Source organism: Aquarana catesbeiana, linkage group LG05, assembly GCF_042186555.1.
Source record: "Aquarana catesbeiana isolate 2022-GZ linkage group LG05, ASM4218655v1, whole genome shotgun sequence".
Lineage (NCBI taxonomy): Eukaryota > Metazoa > Chordata > Amphibia > Anura > Ranidae > Aquarana > Aquarana catesbeiana.
The window spans coordinates 644,744,775-644,768,756 of NC_133328.1; the positions used below are offsets into that span (position 1 = coordinate 644,744,775).

General features: G+C 45.1%; 2 long non-coding RNA genes and 1 pseudogene across 2 annotated transcripts; 2 read left to right on the forward strand and 1 right to left on the reverse strand.

Moving 5' to 3' along the window:
- Positions 1-1,061: 1,061 nt before the first annotated feature.
- Positions 1,062-12,110, forward strand: LOC141146188 (uncharacterized). Its single transcript, XR_012244752.1, has 2 exons — positions 1,062-1,943; positions 11,910-12,110. It is a non-coding gene; the product is annotated as an uncharacterized lncRNA (long non-coding RNA).
- LOC141146421 (U2 spliceosomal RNA) lies at positions 6,705-6,813 on the reverse strand (annotated as a pseudogene).
- A 5,124-nt stretch (positions 12,111-17,234) lies between the features above and the next one.
- Positions 17,235-23,139, forward strand: LOC141146189 (uncharacterized). The gene is made up of 2 exons (XR_012244753.1): positions 17,235-17,451; positions 22,707-23,139. It is a non-coding gene; the product is annotated as an uncharacterized lncRNA (long non-coding RNA).
- The last annotated feature ends 843 nt before the right edge of the window (positions 23,140-23,982 follow it).

A 23,982-nucleotide genomic window follows, 5' to 3' on the forward strand; every position in this document is an offset into this window, starting at 1 on the left:
TGACCACCCACATTGACCTACCTGACATACACTGACCATTACACTCACCTATCTGACATACACTGACCATTACACTCACCTACCTGACATACACTGACCTACCTGACCCACACTGACCTACCTAACATACACTGACCTACCTGACATACACTGACCTACCTGACCCACTCTGACCTACCTGACATACACTGACCCACACTGACATGATACACTGACCTACCTGACCACCAGACTTCAGGTGACATGACCTCCTCCTGCAGCTCAGCCGTGTGCGGGTGCGGCCGCCCACCCGAGCGCCGAATGGGGATGTTCTCACAATGGAGCAGCGGCCGCATTGTAATTCCCGCCTTCTGGAGCCTGCAGCCCCCCTAATGGACGTCACATGTCTCGCGGTCCCCGCATTGGACCAGTGGGACCAATGCGGGGACCCTTAATAACCCTTACTGTTGGAAGGCAACATGTTTTTTTGTTTTAATATTGGATGTTTCTGGTTGGTTGAAACCTGATTACACCTGGCCTGGAATTGCAGCAAGTTCACCCAGCAGGGTGTTGATAACGAAGAGTTAAAAATGGGAATTCATCTCCGACAGGATGTTCTCGCAGGCCTCCTGATGTGAGGTATGGGGGTAGAGAAGCACCAGATAAGACCTCCTGGAGGGGTGCGAATTCAAATGTCCGGTTACAGAACATGAATAGCCAGCAGTTACCGAAAGATGACCCGGGTTGTAATCCGTGATTCATGGACTGTTTGCTGCCCCTAGTGGACACTATAGCATGCTTCCTGGAGGATGGTATATTAAGAAGGACTGCCTCTTTTTTCATTGGATAGAAGGCTATATGGTTGTTTGTGTGGGTGGTGTCTGAGTGGCAGGCATTCATAGTGGGCACCGACTAGCACCATTTGTGGGCATCTTTTAGGGCACTTTGTGGCATCCCTGGTGGCCATGGGTGGCATACCCGCTCATCAATGTGTGGTGGCCCACCTGGTGGTCCAGTGTGGGCATCCGCAGGGGGGGCTGCGCTGATAAACAATCAGCACAGACCCCCCCCTGTCAGGAGAGCCACCGATCAGCTCGCCTCTACTCGCGTCTGTCAGTGCAAGTGAGGAAAAGCCGATAAACGTCTCTTCCTGTTTACACTGTGATTGGACACGGCTGATCACATGGTAAAGAGACTCCGTCAGAGGCTATTTACCGGGATCGGTGTAGCAGTGTGTCAGACTGACACGCCGCACCACCGATCGCCGTCCTACTGGATGTCATGTTGGCATCCAGTCAGGATCCACTTCCCGCCTGGCCTATAGCAAAATGACGGCCGGGTGGGAAGAGATTAAAATACAAAATATTTTATAATTACCTCTCCTGCAAAAAATAAAAAAAACTCAGTGGTGATCAAATACCACCAAAGAAAGCTCTATTTGTGGGAAAAAAATGATATAAATTTTGTTTGTGTACAGCGTCGCACGACTGCGCAATTGTCAGTTAAAGTAGCGGAGTGCTGAATAGCAAAAATTGGCCTTGTTATGAAGGGGGGGGTAAAACTTTCCGGAGGTGAAGTGGTTAAGCTGTCTGTACTAATCTTTGTAAAATAAAATCTAATGTAAAAAAAGTTTTGTCTATACTTACACTTTAAACTTTTATTTGGATAGCCTGGATCTTTAAAGGGCGTGTCCGTGTGTAAGACGAGTGTTTGCTGTGATTTTGGAAAGTTTGTGAATCACTGTTCAGGTACAGGAGGAGTGTAGGATTAACCCGTCCGCGGAGCGCGCCATTCCCAGATTACAGAGGTGTCGGAGGGGGGGGCCACAGATGGGTGTCGTTGTACTCATTTTCTCTCTAATATCTCTCCATATGGCTGTCACGTTGTCGGCTCCGCTGTCTGACCCTCCCAGAGGTGTGGAATCGCCCGATGGGAGTTCTGTGGGCATCAAAAGAGGCAGAACGGTAAAAAAAAAAAATGTATTATACTTTGTATTGCTTGTTTAGGGAAATGAGAATATGGAGAATACGGCCACTCAGGGATGTATTCATGGGGCCCCATGGCAAACGTTTGATGGGGCCCCCACAGCGACTTCTTTCTGTGACACCTGGGGCAGTGACAAGCATAGGAGTTCCCAGCCTATTGCATTAGGGTGTGCACCCCAAAACTCAGTAGCGATGAGATTGGTGTCAGTAGTTTTTTTTTTTTTGGTATTTTTTACAATTTTATTTATTTTTTTTAATTTTTTTTTTTAAATATTTTTTTTTTTAATAATTTTTTTTAAAGTGTTAGGAGCCCCATTGAGGGGCTTTGGTGAAAAAGGAGAGAGAGACTGAGGACAGAGATTCCCTAGTCCCTTTCTCTGTAACCTCAGCTGCCACGGGGGGGGGGGGGGGGGTTCAACAGGGGAATCTGTGTCACGCAAGGCAATTAAGGTGTGCCCAGGCACACCCAGCACACCCTGTGCACACACCTAGAGTGCCTTGCAAAAGTATTCACCCCCCTTGCCATTTTTCATGTTTTGTTACCTCACAACCTGGAATTAACATGGATTGTTTGAGGATTTGCATCATTTAATTTACGGAACATCCCCACAACTTTGAAGATTATTATTATTTTTTTTTTATTGTGAAGCAAACAACAAATAGGACAAAATAACAGAAAAAGTCAATGTGCATAACTATTCACCCCCCTGAAGTCAATAGTCTGTAGAGCCACCTTTTGCGGCTATCACAGCTCCAAGTCTCTTAGGATAAATCTCTATGAACTTGCCACATCTTACCACTGGGAATTTTGCCCATTCCTCCTTCCAAAACTGCTCCAGCTCCTTTAAGTTGGATGGTTTTGCGCTTGTGAACAGCAATCTTTTAAGTCTGACCACAGATTTTCTATTGGATTGAGGTCTGGGCTTTGACTAGGCCATTCCAACACATTTACAGGTTTCTCCTTAAACCACTCAAGTGTTGCTTTAGCAGTGTGTTTGGGGTCATTGTCCTGCTGGAAGGTGAAGCTCAATCCTAGCCTCAAATCACACACAGAGGGGTACAGGTTTTGCTCAAGAATATCCCTGTATTTAGAACCATCCATCTTTCCCTCAACTCTGACCAGTTTCCCAGTCCCGACTGCTGAAAAACATCCCCACAGCATGATGCTGCCACCACCATGTTTCACAGTGGGGATGGTGTTCTTTGGGTGATGTAATGTGTTGAGTTTGCACCAGACATAGCGTTTTCTTTGATGGCCAAAAAGTAGAATTTTAGTCTCATCAGATCAGAGCACCTTCCTCCATACATTTTGGGAGTCTCCCACATGCCTTTTCCCAAACTCAAAATGTGCCATTTTGTTTTTTGCTGAAAGTAATGTCTTTCTTCTGGCCACTCTGCCAAAAAGCCCAACTCTATGGAGCGTACGGCTTATTGTCATCCTATATACAGATACTCCAGTCTCTGCTGTGGAACTCTGCAGCTCCTCCAGGGTTACCTTAGGTCTCTGTGCTCCTCTCTGATTAATGCCCTCCTTGCCCGGCCCATGAGTTTTGGTGTGCGGCCGTCTCTTGGCAGGTTTGCTGTTGTGCCATGTTCTTTCCATTTGGGTATGATAGATTTGATGGTGCTCCTAGGGATCATCAAAGATTTGGATATTTTTTTATAACCCAACCCTGACTTGTACTTCTCAACAACATTGTCCCTTACTTGTCTGGAGAGTTCCTTGGTCTTCATGGCAGTGTTTGGTTAGTGGTGCCTCTTGCTTAGGTGTTGCCGCCTCTGGGGCCTTTCACAAAGGTGTGTCATGACAGATCATGTGACACTTAGATTGCACACAGGTGGACATAATTTCACTAATTATGTGACTTCTGAAGGTAATTGGTTGCACCAGAGCTTTTTTATGGGCTTCATAAGAAAGGGGGTGAATACATACACACATGCCAATTATCAGTTTTTTATTTCTGAAAAAAAGCTTTATGTATATATTTTTCTAATTTAACTTCACCAACTTAGACTATTATGTTCTGATCCATCACCTATAATTCAGATTAAAAAAACATTGAACTAAAGGCTGTAATGTTACAAAATAGGTAAAAAGCCAAGGGGGGTGAATACTTTTTTTTGCAAGGGGGGGATTAGGTGCAAGGGGTGGGGGGGGGGTTAGGTGCCCAGTAAGCAAGTGGTTCAAAAAAACAAAAGCCCTGTTTCCATGTGTCCGGAACCAGAAGTGACGTCATGACATTGCTCTGGTCCTCCTAGGGCATAGAGATGAGCAGAGGCCACCTTTCCTTCGCTCACCTCTATGCCTAGCCGCCGCCAGCGACGGCGTCTATCTGCAGCCATAACCCCGGTATTTAATGTCAAACAAATAATGTATCTTCCCAGTTAGGCAAGTGGTTAAAGTGATATTAAGGAGGAGCTCCCCCCCTCCAAATACTGTAGCTGCTGACTTTTAATATTAGGACATTTACCTGTCCAGGGATCCCGTGATCTCAGCACCCCAGCTGATCTTCCAATTGGCTCTTGGGTGCTGCCGCCGCCATTCATGGTAAGGGAAACCGGAAGGTTCCCTACTGCGCATGCGTAATGCACGCTGCACTTTCTAACTGGCCCGGTGGTGGAGGAAGGAGGAGGGGGGCCAAACTTCTGAGGGACCTCTCCGCATCCAGGTCTCCCGGAAGTGGGGACAGGTAGCTGTCAAAAACAGGTACCCGTTCCCCCCCCCAAATGTGGCACTGGAGGGGGAGGAAGCAAACAAACGGAGCTTCCACTTTCGATTGGAACTCTGTGTCACGGAACCCCGTTGCATTCCGCTTGAGTGCTTCCGTCAGTATACAGCCTCCTCCAGTCTGAACATCAGAGATCAGATATTATAGCCACCCATTTTTTTTTTTGAAAAGCCCGTGGCATATGAAACACACCCAAAAACTCCACCCGGTGCCAAAAAAAGTGCACACACATAGAGAGGTGACACAAAACATGCAACGGGTGTTACACTAGTCTTCCCTAGGAAGGACCTTACCCTGATCCCCCGGGGCGTTAGGCTCCAGACGGGGACTGAGGTACTTTACTCGGGTCCATCTGAAACCAGACGGACCCCCGTTCTCTGGAGGGTCTGCTGAAACAAACCCACCCAAGTACTCGGTGGGACTCCCCCGAAGGGAGACCCCATGAGAGGGGGCGAACCAAGCCAAAAGGCCTATGTCCCCCACCCTCCCAAGACTTTCAGGGTAGGCCCGAGGACCCACACCCTACTCCTTACACAGTGACAAACGTGCAACATCAAACAAAAAAAATACAAAAAAGTGACAAACAAGGGGTCAAAATAAATAGGAAAGCGGGGAGAAGGAAGTGGGAGAAGTGAAAGAGTGACCATTGTGCAATACAATGGCCAGGCCCTTCGGCCAGGAATAAAAATTTCCCCTGGTCCTAGCCAAAGGGCTTGGCCCTAGAGGCAGGTGTAAAAAAAAAGTGTGTGTGGTGAAGTGACCATGGTGTCATAAATCATTGTGACCCTCACTCACAGTGATTGTCTGGCACCCCTGAACCGCCACTTCAGGGGCACATTCACCATAGGCTTTTTGTTACAACCCTGACCAACAGCCCAGGCCAGAGCAGCCCCCACCCCAGCCAGGCCTGAAATTCTGGAAGCTTGGGGAGAACCCAGACCTCAACAGGCTCAACCCTTGCCCCTATCACTCCCACCCAGGGCTTTTTTTCAGCAGGAACGCAGGGGGAACACAGTTCCGGCCCCTCCAGCTCTGAATGTATGTAATGGCAAGGGGTGCTGGGGTGTACTGGAGGGTCTATTGATGTTGGCTGCTGGGGGATATATTGTTGCTGGAGGGGATCTATTTTTACAGGGGGAGAGTCTGTTGTTGCTGGGGAGGTCAGTTGTCGCTGGTGGGGGATCTATTGTTGCTGGGGGACTCTTATGCTACTAGCAGACAATTGTTTCTTGGAGACATCTACTGTTGAGGGAGATGTCTATTGTTGCTAGCTGTTCAGAGTCTATTGTTGCTGGGGGTGCTCCTATGTTGCTGACTACAGGGGATCTATTTTACTTCCTATCATTTTCAACAAATTACATACAAAATTAATTAGCAACACAAATTGATACTTGATTCTGTATCCATTACTGAGAGGTGGGTAGGGGGTGGAACCAAGGAATGGTGCTCGGAGGTGGGTAGGGGATGGAACCAAGGAACGGTGCTCGGAGGTGGGTAGGGAGTGGAACCAAGGAATGGTGCTCGGAGGTGGGTAGTGGTGGAACCAACGAATGGTGCTCGGAGGTGGGTAGGGAGTGGAACCAAGGAATGGAGCTCGGAGGTGGGTAGTGGTGGAACCAACGAATGGCGCTTGGAGGTGAGTAAGGAGTGGAACCAAGGAATGGTGCTCGGAGGTGGGTAGGGGGTGGACACAAGAGGTGACTCGGAAGGAGGGAGTTCCTGCACCTATTCTCTGAGAAAAAAAGCCCTGCTCCCACCTAATTACATTCGGGAAGTACTAACCGCTCCGCCCCGGCGTTCTTTCCCGAAAAACTGACCGGAGGTAAAACTACCCCAATCTAGGCCAGAAGTCCAGGGACCCGACCCTCTGGCCAGACCCAATGCAGCACCCATTCTCACCAGGAGCACCCTTCCAGGCGGCTCAGACTCAACCATGGGCCGGCCCCCAGTATCTGTCGGGCAGCACGGCATAGTCACTACTGAAAACCGCCCTTCCAGGTGCAATGACACCATTGGATTTGCCTTCCCTCCCCTATGGGAGCAGCACAGTGCCTCCTCTGGCTGGAAACTGATGAGAACAGATACTACACTTGATCTTAGCCAAAAGGCCGAGAAGCCACCCAATTTTTTTAGGTTGAAAATGTATACTTTATTTTGCAAGAAAATATACAAAAAACAAATACTTCATTCCACTCTGTACTGCGATGCAGCGCATAAAATACACTACATAACAATACAGTTTCAAGCATACAAATAAATTACATTCATTCTGCAGTATGATGCCTGATGTGTTGAGCAGAGTATTAATACCCCGAAACATGACGCCGCCTTACCCTGAAAGCATTACTTCAAAAACATGTCACAAAAAATCTAGTCATATATTGTCAAATAGCATTCCAACGGGCAACGGGTGTGATGGGGGGGGGGGGGGGGAGGAGGTGGGGAAAGCGAGGAAAAAGAGTTCACAGGCCCAAAGCTTTATTGAACTGCCAAAGGATACAGGGGGGAAAGGGTGGGGGGAGGGGAAGTCTTCAGACCCCCTCTTCCTCCTTAAAGTCCATCAAGTGATAGTCTCTGAGTAGACTGTGGACCAGTCTGCGACAGTCCTCGATGGACATCCTCTCCCGCTGGTGGATGAGGCGCTTTCTGGCGCACCATACAGCATCCTTAAAGCAACACAGCACCCGCCAGGAACTGTCAATATCCTCCTGTGAATGAGTTCCACAGAAGAATCCGTTCAACACACCAAAGTGTGTGATTGCCGTCTGTGGTACAAAGTCTGCTTCCAAGGCCCTCAACAGGTTCTGTGCAAAGGGGCACTCCCAGAAAACATGCAAAGCAGTTTCCTCCTGGATGATGCAAAAAGGGCAGTGCCTGTATCTGCACAGGTTTCTGGCATGCATGAATGTCCTGAGTGGCAATCCCCCTTGGATTACCAGCCATGCCAGATCTTTGTGCCTGTTGATGAGTCTCTTTGAAGAAACATTCCTCCAGACCACTTTGCAAGTGGCTGAAGGGAGGCCTGGAACAGTCTGAACAATGTCAGATGCTCTAATCAACTTGTGGATAGTTTTTGGCTTCCACAAGTCGGGCTTCACTCCATGTAGCCCCAGCTCCTTAATAAACTTGAAAGTGTCCAAGTAGTACCAAGGAGTGTCCCAGTTGTAGGGGATGGAGCTGTCCCATTTGTCCCATCCAAGGGACCTCCAAAGAGGCAGGAGGAAGAAACCCATACAACACTAGCCGACACTAGCTTGTAGGAACATGGAATGTTTATTTGACACCCTCACACAAAACATATACCACCGGAGGACATCCACCCCCCAATTATATTACCCTAACAATACAAACTGTAACCAAGAACATAATTAACAAAAGCTAATTAACTTGTCACTTAACCCAGCCTAGGTGACTCAATGCCCACCCAGACAATCTTGTGATTAATCGGATATCCGCACTTCAGGCCAGACTTGCCGGCATCAAACTTCTAAAGTACAATACACATTGTTACAAGTGTAAACACATCCCCCAAGGATTTGCTAGGAGAGAAAGATGTTCCATGTGACAGACCTAGCCAGGACAGAGGCTTTTAGAGGGGACTGAATGCCAGCCTCTTGCCAAACGATTATGGGCCCTGGCATTTGGGGGGACGGTGCTCTTTGTAAGCTGTATGCCTGGGGACCATTGAGGTGGATTTCTTTAGATTCAGGTCCATGTCCCCCAAGACACACCCACTCGGCGGACCCTGGATATGCCATTGTGATGGTAGTCACTAAATGGGGCACAGGGTGAATGAGAACCCCACTATGTTCTGTGCTAGTCAGACTCAATGCTATATATATGTATATATGTATATATAATGTGTGCTGTCTCATTATGTTGTGTACTATTTGCTGTGGTTTGGGGTGGGGCTGTATTTCAATGTTCTATTGTGTCTGTCTGCCTTGGATCACAGGATGTGTATCTCTATGGAGGGAGGGGGGATTCCTCCAGCAGCCCCCTGCTGATAAGACTGTGTACTGATGAGAAGTTTGAACACACCTGACCTGTATGTCTATTGTCATTGGACAGTTTAACCCGCCCTCTTTTCCAAGGGTGAGGGGAAAGAGTCTCTGAGTTATTTTATCTGTTGTGTCCATGTGTGATAATAAATGAATTGATTCCTGTTTGAACCTCAAGACAGAGCATCTTGTCTCGTATTTGGGGGAGAATTATTTGTATGGGTTCCTGGTTCGGCTGATGGAAGTGTTCGGTAGCCTCCTTTGTGTTTGGGTATGGAATGTCCTAAACTACTTTAACCCCTTTTATACTCAGGGTGTCGTTACAACTGGTGGCAGCAGTGGGATGATTCCCACAGCCCAGAAGGACAGCTACAAGAAGACGTCCAAACCTCCACCTGGATCCAAGATTGGCATAGCAGACTTCAGTCACCCCAGCGGAGATATGGATCTGGCATCAGGGTTCCCGGGGCTCCTGCAGATCGTCCTTTCAGAAATCCCCAGGACTGTGTCTGCGGATGAATACCTGGAGCTCAGGCAGAAGATTCGGGTAAGACACTGGATTAGAGCCCTCCAGGTTGCTGGAATGCAATAGGGGAAAGGGCTTTCCAACCCAAGAGCAGCAGGCCAGTGAACAACGGGAGTTACGGATGCAATTCCTGGGAGAGCGGCCCCAGGAGCAATGGGTGACTGAGTTGGACAGGCTGGTCCAGCAGGAAATAGAGCTGGACAATTGGTATTGGGCTCTGCAATGGCACGCAGAGCAGGGATATTTAGGGGAGGGAACAGAATGCTCTCCGGAGGGATATGACTTTGGTGGCCCTGGATTGCTGTGGGAGAACCTTTCAGATTGGTTTGTGTTTGGTGATGAAGAGGAACACACACTTGAAGACCTGCCAGAATACAGAGAGGCTATGCTCAGTCTTGCAGAGGTCTGAGAGCTTAAACCTGATCTGGACTATTTGCTAAGGAAGGAACAGCACCTGGAAAGGGCATACAGAAAACTGCTAGAATACATTCAGCAGCATGCCAGAGAATCAACAGTGGAAACCTCGGAGATTGTCGTCTCCAAAGCTGAAGTGCTGGCAACAGGGCAGAGCTCTGCTAACCTCTGCCCAACACCAACAGCAGCTTCAGCCTCCCGGAGAGAAGAGGCAGTTGGCCTTTCTCCCACAATACTGACAGAGACATGGGATTTGGTGCCAGCAGCATCGGTGGAGTACCAGAAACTTATGCAGCAGAAGCGCTGACAACTGGACAGAGGGTCCAAGACCTCTGCCCCACACCCCACACCCAGGCTGAGGAGGTGGTGGTCACCCCCGAGCAGTAGATCAGGACCCTAGGAGAGAATGCAATCTGCACCTCACAACTGCAGCTTGAGCTGATATCGGTGGATGGGACTGCGGTCTCCACTCACAGCAACCCAGCAGAAGGGCTGGCAACAGAGCAGAGTGCTGCTAGCCTCTGCCCTCACCTAACAGAAGAGGGAGTACCTGTGGTGGTGGAGGGGACTTTGGTCTTCATTGACACAACCCCAAGGATTGGTGCGGCACTGGGACAGGAGGATGTCAGCCATGCTTTGCAGGCACTGGGGGATTTTCGCCTAACGGGGGTGGATGGGACTTCAGTCTCCACTTATATACCCCAGGGATGCTGGGCGGTCGGCCCAGGTCCCCAAAGGCATGATGGAGTTAGCCCAGTCACCCTGTCTTCTCTCTAGCGGCTGAAAAGACTCCAGGGAGAAGGGCCAGTCCAGGCCTCTCCCCAGCAGAGGCCTGGAGAGGCAGAGGTTGGCTGGGTAAGTAATGCTCTGTTTGGAACAATTTGTTTGGGGTACTGTGTGGATACCGGCATTGGGGGACTGGAACTACTGACTAACTTCGGAGTCAACCTGTCTGGGGTCTCCTCTTCGTGTCTTAGTCACCTGCCGAAAGGGGAGAAATGTGACAGACCTAGCCGGGACAGAGGCTTTTGGAGGGGACTGAATGCCAGCCTCTTGCCAACCGATTATGGGCCCTGGCATTTGGGGGAACGGTGCTCTTTGTAAGCTGTATGCCTGGGGACCCTTGAGGTAGCATTACTTTATATTCAGGTCCATGTCCCCCAAGACACACAGACTCTGGGGACCCTGGATATACCATTGTGATGGTAGTCACTAATAGGGGCAGAGGGTGAATGAGAACACCACTATGTTCTGTGCTAGTCAGACTCAATGCTGTATATATGTATATATAATGTGTGCTGTCTCATTATGTTGTGTACTATTTGCTGTGGTTTGGGGTGGGGCTGTATTCCAATGTTCAATTGTGTCTGTCTGCCTGGGATCGCAGGATGTGTATCTCTATGGAGGGAGGGGGGATTCCTCCAGCAGCCCCCTGCTGATAAGACTGTGTACTGATGAGAAGTTTGAACACACCTGACCTGTATGTCTATTGTCATTGGACAGTTTAACCCGCCCTCTTTTCCAAGGGTGGGGGGAAAGAGTCTCTGAGTTATTTTATCTGTTGTGTCCATGTGTGATAATAAATGAGTTGATTCCTGTTTGAACCTCAAGACAGAGCATCTTGTCTCGTATTTGGGGGAGAATTATTTGTATGGGTTTCTGGTTCGGCTGATGGAAGTGTTCGGTAGCCTCTTTTGTGTTTGGGTATGGAATGTCCTAAACTACTTTAACCCCTTTCATACTCGGGGTGTTGTTCCAATTAGCACAATTAACAATACAAACAGTGATCTTCCCCCTCCTCAGCCTAGTAGGCAACAGGCTATAGCAGGAGACCTCAGTAGCAGACTGTTCGGCTCCTACATTGAAGAACATGAAACAGAGGCCAATGTGCCCAGTTATTTCAATTAACATGTATAATTCAGAATTAAACAAACCAGGAATAGTCTTTATACATTTCCTGGTAGATATTGTGGATAAATTATTACTGTCCCATCTGAAGTAATCCAAACCGCGTTCTCAGTGTCCATTAAGTGGTGGTCCATCATTAGAGAATGATCTGCTCTCTCCCTGGGCCATAGTCAGTGGGTAAGAGGCTTGCTCCTAGTCCTCTCCAGAAGCCCCTATCTTGGTTAGGTCTGTCACACTCTGCTTTATAGGCTTCTTTACAAATCCATGGGGGGTGTAACAGATCCATTACACATATGAATTTCATCCGTGTGTTTAGCTATTTGCTCAGATTTCATTTCTATGCTAACTTTTTTTTTGTTTTATGCAGGTCACAAATGAAGGACTGAAGAAGAGTTATTCACAACCTGCCAGACCCCAGAGTCTCCAAGAGCCAATAAATCTTCTACTTCCTGAGAACAACCAAATCTCCAGCCTGATTGGCAGCTGCATTTCATGCATCATCAACTGGCTTCCATAATGAGCTTTAATATGCATTGTCTGCCACTCAATAAAGTGATGTAGAAACGCATGTGTCATTCGTTTATATATATATTTAGTGTATGCAGTCTTTTTAACATGTTGGATATTATTAAACCTGATCACAAGAGAAGAGAAAACCTCTGAAAAATGTAAGCATTTGTGGTTTCGACAAAGTTTTTAACCACCTGCTGACCGCCATGCACATTGTGCTCCTTAAAAACAACCACACCATCTTTTTTCCAAAGCAGCCTGAGCTTACCTGTGTGGTTTTCTTTGTATCCTGAACAACTCCACAGGCAGTTGTGGCTGCAATCTTTTTTGGTCTACCTGATTTTGGCTTGGTATCAAAAGATCCCCGAATTTTCCACTCAAATTAGCACGGCCGCTTGGTGTGAGCCCGCACTGCCACTGATCGCAGAAGGGAGCCTGGATCCAGGGATTCAGCTTGCCTTGCTGCCTTGAAGAGATCCAGCCGGGACCCCGTGGGAGCGAGTCCGAATCAGGCTTCAAGAAGGAATCCAGTAGTACCCGGGATGGAGTCAGCCTTGAAGAGATCCACGCTGCCCATAATGATTAGCTCTTCTTCTACTGAGCCCCAGGACCCCCAGGACCCTCTATCTCCCTTACTGAGCACCAGGACCCCCCTATCTCCCCCCGCTGAGCACCAAGACCCCCTTCTCCCGACTGAGTACCAGGACCCCCATCTCTCCCCACTGAGCACCAGTACCCTCCATCCCCCTTGACTGAGCACCAAGGTTCCCCATTTTTCACAATGAGCACCAGGACCCCCCCATCTTTCTGACGGAGCATCAGGACCCCCATCTCCTCTGACTGAGCACCAGTACCCTCCAACTCCCCCAACTGAGCACCAAGACCCCAATCTCCCCCAACTGAGCACCAGTACCCTCCATCTCCCCCAAACTGAGCACCAAGACCCCCATCTCCCCCAACTGAGCACCAGGACTCCCATCTCCTCTGACTGAGCACCAGTATCCTCCATCTCCCCTAGCTGAGCACCAAGACCCCCATCTCCCCTAACTGAGCACCAGGACCCCCATCTCCCCCAACTGAGCACCAGGACCTTCCATCTCCCCCCCACTAAGCACCAGTACCCTCCATCTCCCCTGACTGAGCACCAGTACCGGCCATGTCTTGGTAGGTTTTCAGTTGTGCCATACTCTTTCCATTTTCCGATGATGGATTGAACAGAGCTCCGTGAGATGTTCAAAGCTTGGGATATTTTTTTATAACCTAATCCTGCTTTATACTTCTCCACAACTTTATCCCTGACCTGTCTGATGTGTTCCTTGGCCTTCATGATGCTGTTTGTTCACTAAGATTCTATAACAAACCTCTGAGGGCTTCACAGAAGAGCTGTATTTATACTGAGATTAAATTACACACAGGTGGACTCTACTAATTAGGTGACTTCTGAAGGCAATTGGTTCCAATAGATTTTAGTTAGGGGTATCAGAGTAAAGGGGGCTGAATACAAATGTCCCCTCCCCCACACACTTTTCACATATTTATTCATAAAAAATGTGGAGAACCATTTATCATTTTCCTTCCACTTCACAATTATGTACCACTTTGTGTTGGTCTATCACATAAAATCCCAATAAAATACATTTTTTTTTTCAAGGCACTGTAGATATAAGAGATACAAAATGGAACATTTTATTTGAATGGAAACAATGTTATCCTTTGTATATTTGTTGTGTCTGTGATATTTTTGTGATAGTTTTGGAGAGTGTGGAAGTTTCAGATTTTCATTTATAGACAAAGTGTAACAAACTCTCCAATCTGGGGGCTCACAGATGTCCCCTCAATAAAAGACTTCTAGAAAGATGAGAATCTCTTGAGGGCAGGGACCGATGTGAATATACTACATACTGTACATACATATATACAGTATCTCACAAAAGTAAGTACACCCCTCACATTTTTGTAAATCTTTTCTTCTATCTTTTCATGTGACAACACTGAAGAAATGACACTTTGCTACAATGTAAAGTAGTGAGTGTACAGCTTGTATAACAGTGTAAATTTGCTGTCCCCTCAAAATAACTCAACACACAGCCATTAATGTCCAAACCAGCCTTTCTCACACTGGTGTGACGCGGGATCAGGGGAGAGAAGGGCTGTCAGATGAGCCGATCTCCCGTTCGATCTGTACATGGACACTGCGAGAAGCTCCGTCAAGTGCAGGAGAGTGTGCTGTGCTCTCTGCTTCCCCCTACAGTGCAGTACCCGGCTGAATGAGGAAACTGGAAAGGTACTGTGCTAGAAGCTAGATTTGTTTTAAAAGGGCTTTATACATGTGTCTGTGTGTGTGTGTCTGTCTGTGTGTGTGTGTGTGTGTATGTGTGTGTGTATGTGTGAGAGTGTCTGTGTGTGTGTGTATGTTTGTGTGCGTGTGTCTGTGTGTGTGTCTGTCTGTATGTGTGTGTATACGTGTCTGTATGTGTGTATGTGTCTGTATGTGTGTGTGCATGTGTCTGTATGTGTGTACACGTGGTCTGTATGTGTGTATGTGTCTGTATGTTTGTATGTGTCTGTATGTGTGTGTGCATGTGTCTGTATGTGTGTACACGTGGTTTGTATGTGTGTATGTGTCTGTATGTGTGTATGTATCTGTATGTTTGTGTGCATGTGTCTGTATGTGTGTACACGTGGTCTGTATGTGTGTATGTGTCTGTATGTGTGTATGTGTCTGTATGTTTGTGTACACGTGTCTGTATGTGTGTATGTGTCTGTATGTGTGTGTAAACGTGGTCTGTATGTGTGTATGTGTCTGTATGTGTGTATGTGTCTGTATGTGTGTGTGCATGTGTCTGTATGTGTGTACACGTGGTCTGTATGTGTGTATGTGTCTGTATGTGTGTATGTGTCTGTATGTTTGTGTACACATGTCTGTATGTGTGTATGTGTCTGTATGTGTGTGTGTGTCTGTATGTTTGTGTACACGTGGTCTGTATGTGTGTATGTGTCTGTATGTGTGTATGTGTCTGTATGTGTGCATGTGTCTGTATGTGTGTGTACACATGTCTGTATGTGTGTATGTGTCTGTATGTGTGTGTACACGTGTTTGTATGTGTCTGTATGTGTGTGTACACTTGTCTGTATGTGTCTGTATGTGTGTGTACACGTGTCTGTATGTGTGTAGGTGTCTGTATGTGTGTTTGTTCATGTGTGTGTATGTGTGTGTGCATGTGTCTGTATGTGTGTGTGCATGTGCCTGTATGTATGCGTGTGTGCTCATGTGTCTGTATGTGTGTGTGTGTACATGTGTCTGTATGTGTGTGTGCATGTCCCTGTATGTGTGTATGTGTCTGTATGTTTGTGTACACGTGTCTGTATGTGTGTATGTGTTTGTATATGTGTGTACATGTGTCTGTATGTGTGTGTACACGTGTCTGTATGTGTGTATATGTCTGTATGTGTGTATGTGTCTGTATGTTTGTGTACACATGTCTGTATGTGTGTATGTGTTTGTATATGTGTGTACATGTGTCTGTATGTGTGTATACATGTGTCCGTATGTGTGTATGTGTCTGTATGTGTGTGTGTGTCTGTATGTGTGTGTGTATGTGTCTGTATGTGTGTATGTGTCTGTATGTTTGTGTACACGTGTCTGTATGTGTGTGTACACGTGTCTGTATGTGTCTGTATGTGTGTGTGTATGTGTCTGTATGTGTGTATGTGTCTGTATGTGTGTGTGTACAAGTGTCTACATGTGTATGTTACTTTTAATCTTGACCCCCCCAATTCCTGTACCATCATAACTGATTTTGTATGGCTTGTTTGTGATAGCAGCAAGGACTGCTGCTCCTCTGAAAAGCAATCCATGCACAGAGGTGCATTTGACAGGCGGTAAAGTGGCATTATGTTGCCTCCTCACCACACAGTTGCGGGGTAGTTGCAGTGCAGCCCCATTCACCCTAGGTATACCTCCAGCTGCTGCCTCTGCAGCTAAAGGGGGAGAAGTTGAGGGTGTTAAAAACAGCTAAACCATGTGGTTTTACTGCCCCTCCAACCTGACATGTGAACAAGCCCTTGGTTCAAATCTGTGTGGCTGCGTGATATGTGTAGGGCAGCCTATTCATTTCAATGGGCTTCCCTACCCACAAAAATGCAGGGAAAGAAGTCCCTGACCTTTTTTTTTAAATTGCACTGCACCAAATGCACCCCACGTTTTCCAATGTGTGGGGTACCATTAAGAATTAACGGCACCCCTAAAGAGCAGAGCATTTGCCTGTGTCTAAGGAACCAGTGCGATTTTGCGCGTATTCCACGACACACAGTAACGTGAACCAAGCCTTGGACTAGGGTGCCTCAAGACTAAAAATACTTTTTAAGGGCGCCCCGACTGGAAAAAGGTTGAGAAACACTGGTCTAAACCACTGGCAACAAAAGTGAGTACACCCCTAAGTGAAAATGTCCAAATTGGGCCCAAAGTGTCAATATTTTGCGTGGCCACCATTATTTCCCAGCACTGCCTTAACCCTCTTGGGCATGGAGGTCACCAGAGCTTCACAGGTTGTCACTGGAGTCCTCTTCCCCTCCTCCATGATGACATCACAGAGCTGGTGGATGTTGGAGACCTTGCGCTCCTCCACCTTCCGTTTGAGGATGTCCCACAGATGATCAATAGGGTTTAGGTCTGGAGACATGCTTGGCCAGTCCATCACCTTTACCCTCAGCTTCTTTAGCAAGGCAGTGGTCATCTTGGAGATGTGTTTGGGGTCGTTATCATGTTGGAATACTGCCCTGCGGTCCAGTCTCTGAAGGGAGGGGATCATGCTCTGCTTCAGTATGTCACAGTACATGTTGGCATTCATGGTTCCCTCAATGATCTGTAGCCCCCCAGTGCCGGCAGCACTCATGCAGCCCCAGACCAGCCGCAGACCATACAGATACTGTATGTATATAATGTATATGTAAAGCAGTCCATAGATTGATGGCCCTATATTAGTACCTGTAATAAATAAATAAAATAACCTGTGCAAGACTGAAGGAAAGGCCGGAGTCATAGATTTTGCTGCCACCGACCGTCTCCATTTTGAGTAAAGCTGGGTTATGGATTGCAAGCTCTTCTTCCCATTCACTTGTGTTCTAACATTCAAATAAATTTTTTCAAATGAAGCTGAAAGTTTGCTTTAAAAGGAGTGGCGGTGGACGTTCCGTCCTCCGGGTAATATAAAATGTAAATATAAAGTCCGGGGATTAAACAGCGTCAGGCAGACGGAGCTGTACCTGCTGCAGGTAGATCAGGATATCCTCAGATGGGTCTCTTTCTGGTCCTCTCCCTGTGTGCCCACATGGCCGTCACATTGTCCGCTCCGACCTCTGACCCTCCGAGAGACGCTGGGACACCAGACGGTGAACAGGTAACTGACTTCATATATCTTTATTAATGATCCCGGGGGAAATCCTTCTGCCATTTCACCATGCTGTATATTACAGGCGGTCTGAGCCCCGGGATCCACCGATAGGCTAAGGCTCGGTCCACACTGCGGCGATGCGGGAACCACAGCGATTCCTGTGCGCCTTCCCGCATCGCATCTGACTCGCAGGCAGTGCACACCGCTCTCTGCCAACCGCTGCAGCCGTCAGGATAAAGTTAATGACGTCCCCAAATCGGTTCGCCGAATGCAGTGCGAACTGCGAAATCACATGAGATCGGATCACATGGGTCTGAACACGCGTGTCGTCTGATTCCGGAGCCGACAAAAAATAAAGGGTCTTGCGCCATTTCAGTTTGAATGCGATTTCAAGCCATACAAATTGTACGGCTGAGTTTGCACTGTACAGACATCTCATGTGAATGTGCGCAGGTAATGCAATGCGAATCGCTTGCGATGTCCGGGATCTCACCGGTGTGAACCGAGCCTTTAACTACTTAAGGACCGCCCACCGCAGTTCTACGTCAGCTGTTTGAAGTGGAGTACCGTTGTTATAGTAGCAGATAGCTGCCATAACCCCGGTATCCTCTTCAACAGCGGGCGGTCCGCTACAAGATAAAAGTGGTCTTAGCGGCGGATTTTCCGGCCAGATCATTTTATCGGTGGCGGGAGAGGCCCCCCCCCTCTCGCTGCGCTCCAGTGGTCTCCGCCGGTAGCGGCAGAGATGATCGGGTCCTCTCCCCTCACAGCCTGATGCCTAGTGAGGGGATGATTGGCCCCCCGCTCGGCTCCATAGCATTGGATAGCGGAAGTGACATCAAATGTCACTTCCGGCCAATGGTCTTCAAGGGGACATTTATTATATTTTTTTTTGCAAAAATTTTTTTTTAATTTTTTATTATTTTTTTTATTGTATTTTAGTGTAAATATGAGATCTGAGGTCCTTTTTGACCCCCCAGACCTCATATTTAAGAGATCCTGTCATACTTTTTTTCTATTACAAGGGATGTTTACATTTCTTGTCCATTCCTGGTCTTAAAGGGGACATTTTTGTTTTTTGTTTTTTGCAAAAAATGTTTTTTTATTCTTATTTTTTTTTATTGCATTTTAGTGTCAATATGAGATCTGAGGTCTTTTTTGACCCCCCAGATCTCATATTTAAGAGATCCTGTCATACTTTTTTTTTCTATTACAAGGGAGGTTTACATTCCTTGTCCATTCCTGGTCTTAAAGGGGAATTTTTTTTCGTTTTTGCAAAATTTTTTTATTTTTATTTTTTATTGCATTTAGGTGTAAATGTTAGATCTGAGGTCCTTTTGACCCCAGATCTCACATTTAAGAGGTCCTGTCATGCTTTTTCTTTTTATTACATGGGATGTTTACATTCCTTGTAATAGGAATAAAAGTGACCCAAAACATTTTTTTTTAAAAAGGACAGTGTAAAAATAAAAATAAAAAGTAAAATAAATAGGGAAAAAAAATATTTAAAGTGCCCTGTCCCACCGAGGCTCGCGCGCAGAAGCGAACGCATATGTACGTCACGCCCGCATATAAAAACGGTGTTCAAACCACACACGTGAGGTATCGCCGCGATCGTTAGAGCGAGAGCAATAATTCTATTTATAGACCTCCTCTGTAACTCAAAACTGGTAATCTGTAGAAATTTCTTTTTTTTTTATTAATTCTATATATTTTTCTTTCCAACAATTATTATACATATAGACAGACACATTTTGTTTGTTGCATGTGTATCACAGAGTATATCTTAACATAAATCAATTCTTTTTTTTTTTCATCCAATATATTTAAGGCCATTAAAAAAAAAAATACAAAAAGGGGAGGGAGGAAAAAATAAATAAATTTCTAAACGTCGCCTATGAAGATTTTTAAGGGTCAAAGTTTGTCGCCGTTCCACGAGCGGGGCGCAATTTTGAAGCGTGACATGCTGGGTATCGATTTACTCGGCGGAACGTTATCTTTCACAATATAAAAAAAAAAAAATTGGGCTACCTTTACTGTTGTCTTATTTTTTAATTAAAAAACTGTATGTTTTCCCCAAAAATTGCGCTTGTAGGACCGCTGCGCAAATACGGTGTGAAATAAAGTATTGCAATGACTGTCATTTTATTCTCTAGGGTGTCTGAAAAAAAAAAAAAAAAAAAATATATATATATAATATTTTTTTTTTCAGACACCCTAGAGAATAAAATGACAGTCATTGCAATACTTTATTTCACACCGTATTTGCGCAGCGGTCCTACAAGCGCAATTTTTAACATATATATATATATATATATATATATATATATATATATATATATATATATATATATATATATATATATATATATATATATATATGTAGTGTTCGGGGGTTCTAAGCAATTTTCTAGCAAAAAAAAAAATAATTTTAACTTGTAAACACCAAGTCTGAAAAATAGGCCCGGAGTCATTTTATCAGCAAAATAAATACAAAATAACAGATTCAACTTTTTTTGCAAATAATAAATATGCGGAGACACATGACCCAGCAGATAAAGTTTTATGATTTGTAGACAAAATACGGAACCCGAGAGGATTAAAATATGAACAGCTGGCACTGCCGTATCATTAATTAATCCATTATTTGATCAAAGATATTGATTAATTGATTGATTTATAGATCACCTTAAATAAAAAAAAATCTGATCTGAGAAGTATGTGAAAAAAAGTTGGCAAATTATCAAAATGACCAAAAACCTTCCGGCTTTTATCCACTATTTCAGCAAAGGCAAGGGGGTAGGGACTTTAAGGACATCTGGCCTGGTGAGGCTGATAGTCCATCCCTTGGGACTTTAATTGAAATTGTGGCCTGGTAAGGTCACATATTTCCATCCCTATTGTATATCAAAAGAAGGGGCGAGAACAGGGTGGTGGGACTTTAAATGAAGCATATGATGACGATAAAGTACAAATGGTGAAGTAATTGGAAGGATTTTTAATAATTGTCATGAGGTACAGTCAAATATAGAACATGTAAAATATACAATACATAGCATTTATAGCATAATAATGTAAAACATAAAATGTTACAAGCTCATTGTCACATTGTATAATAGGCTATAACTTCCAAAATTTCACCAAGAAAGGTAAGGGTAGAAGTTGGTAATACATAGTAATCCTTGCACGGCCTATGACCACAAGATCCAAACCAGAAAGGGTAAAGAGGGTAAACATAATATCATGGGTACTAATTGGTAATCAAAACGTGTGGCAGCTCAACGCGTTTCGTGACTAGGCGGTCACTCGTCAGGAGCAAGCACATGATGAATCTGGGGGTAAGAGGGTTGGTTCAATTTAATAGGTTGTAAACATATATAAAATAGCGGGGTAAACTGACTTGAAGGTCATTAGAGCACCAGCAGGGTTGCAGAAAACACATAAGTGCGCCCTTTGAAGTCTGTGATTGAGCTGTTTTTTTAAGAAATCACAGATCACAGACAAAAATACACAGAGCCAATCAGAGCATCTCCATACCTTGTGATGACCCAAAAAAAAAAATCACAGTGATCACAAATGTAAACAAATTGGATCACATTGGGGGGTCCACTTTCCACAAAGAGGTTTTTCGTATCATCCTGGCATTTTTATTTGTTCTGCAAATGTTAAGGGAAGCTGTTTTTTTTTCAACGTGTTTGTTCTTTTTTCCATTTAGTAAAAAAACAAAAAAATAAAAAAAAGTTTTAATTATTTGCACCCAAAGGAATCTCTATTGTCTAGAAAAAAAAAACTAAAAAAAAAACAAAAACGATACAACATTAATTTGGGTACGATACTACTATTAAGTCCTGTACGAAGAAAAAATGTATTGGCACCACATCCCAATAATTGGATATAGAAAAATAAAAAAAGGGGGGACTTTAAAGGTGCAAACGGACACATAATAATTAAAAAAACATTATTTATTAAAAGTAAATAAAATGTATCATGTAAAACAGATATGTTCAGCAGTTACATGTATCACATTGAATGAAAAACGATGCTTCCACTCGACATGTTTCGCCGAATATTTACACGGCTTCTTCAGGAGTATATGCATCAGTCTGTAAATTGTGCCAGATATTGTTTTATAGTTTCAATGGTAGTTGACAGCCTTGGCTGGAGCCCACGAGGGAGCAAACAGACTGAGACAAATAACACAATCTGATAATTCCCATAATTCATGGGTGTTGCTGGACAATATACATAAAAATCAAATAGAGTCTCAACATGCTCCTGGGGTTCACTTAGGAGTCCAAGATTCCTTCTCGGTGGCTGTCTAACTAGCTGTCCAGACCAGTTCTATGTGGTGTGTCAACTACCATTGAATGAATCTATAAAACAATATCTGACACAATTTACAGATTGATGCATATACTCCTGAAGAAGCCGTGTAAATATTCGGCGAAACATGTCGAGTGGAAGCACAATTTCTTTTATTCAATGTGATAAATGTTACTGCTGAAAATATCTGTTTTACATGATGAATTTTATTGACTTCAAAAAAACATAATGTTTTTTTTTTAATTATGATGTGTCCATTTGCACCTTTAAAGTCCCCACTTTTCTCAGTTTTTCTATATAATTAATTTGGGTATGGTGTTACACGACAGTAATTGTCAATCAAACTATCACAGTACTGAAAACTGAACAATGAAGGGGTGTTATTGGTTGATATTCAATTGGTTAGATCTGTGGGATGGATTTATAAAAAAAAAAAAAAAAAATTGCACAACCATTCACCCAGTTAAAGTGCCATCTGTGAAAACAGGGTAAAAAACAAACGTAAAAAAAAAGGCTATAATGTGCTGCTTGAATGTAAATCGTTGTCTTGAAATGGAAAATACTGCAGTTGTCTATAGGATGGAGCTAAGTAGCATAAGAATGTCCCACAATACTTAGCTCCATCTAGTGGCCAAATGTGGTGTTTTCCATTTAAAACCAAATCTTTACATTCAAACAGCACAGGATAAAGCCTATGTGCATTCAGTTTTTTTTTTTTTTTTTTTTTTTTTGGGGGGGGGGGCTGGGGTTGCTGCCCCATTTGCACAGAATGAATGTATATCCACTTTCACTGGGCAAATATTGATGTCAATTCTTTATTTTATTTTTTTTAAGGTGTAGATTCTTGTTTAATCATCCCCTGTATGTGTGTGTACGATTGAATTGATGATCATTTGTTACAATCGTGCTTTCTGTTGTCTGTATTTCTTTTTATGAAGATCTCCAATGAAGTGGATTCGGAATACGAGACAAACGCGGACGTAGTCGCAGACCAGATCCCGACTCATCCAGCGGGTTTTGCAATGCCGGGCAGTTGTCTGGGGTGCTTATTCGAAATGCTGCCCTTCGGCTGAGATCTCCGGGGTGCTGCCGACACGACCCTCCAATTACAGGAGCGCTTTGCGGTTGCTTGTGCAGAAGTTAAAGTAATGTAACGTTTTAGTGTATAAATAGCAAATGTAACACATTTCTATTGTAGGAAATTGACACTTCCACCCCTCCCCCCCCCCCCCCCCACTAGTGATAGTCGGGCACTAGGGGGAGCTCTGATCTGCCTTCTGCTCTACACATGGATGGTGTTGGCTGCACACGGCTCATGCCAGTGATTTTTGTTGGATTTGTATCTTTGATCAATAAACGATTTGACGCTTTTGTTCTTGTTCTGATTTTTACCGACATTTGGATCTTCCTGGATTAGTGCAGTTAAAGGATATTTAAAGGTTCGTTTTATAAAAAAAAAAAAATGTCATCATACCTGCCAACTTTTTGAGAGACACCTATCAGCAAAAGTATGCAGGCATAGGACACACCCCTGGCCACGCCCCCTTAAAGGAGAATTGTACAAAGAAACAAGATTGGTTAAACCCACAAGTGCTTTTTTTTACCACTACTATTCCTTTATATTGGCTTTTGGAATTTACAAATGCAGCATTTTAGAAATCAGATGAAAGGCTTAGCTCTGGGAAACACTTTTTGATAGATAAAAAGTGCATTTTATATACATCTATATAGATCAGACCAAAATGAGGGACAAAGGAGGGACAGAGGAGGGACAGAGGGACATTGCTCCAAATCAGGGACAGTCCCTCCCAATCAGGGACAGTTGGGAGCTATGACGTACTTACCTCCTCTGTGCAGTTGTTTTTGCACAGAGTTACCCCGATCCTCCTCTTCTGGGGTCCCTCAGCAGCGCTCCTGGCTCCTCCTCTTCTCGTGTGGCCTGTTGGAGAGCCGCTCTCCCTCAGGGAATTCTTGCGGCCCCACCCCCCCCCCCTGGCTCCCATGTCGTTGGATTTATTTGACAGCAGCGGGAGCCAATGGCTGCGCTGCTATCAATCTATCCAGTCAGGACCCGAGACACCGGCTGGAGCTGGTGTGCCCGTCCCCGTCGCTGAAACGATCGGGCTCAGGTAAGTAAAAGGGGGGGAGGGGCTCTGGGGGGCAGCTGCAAGACAGGAGGTTTTTCACCTTAATACATAGAATGCATTAAGGTGA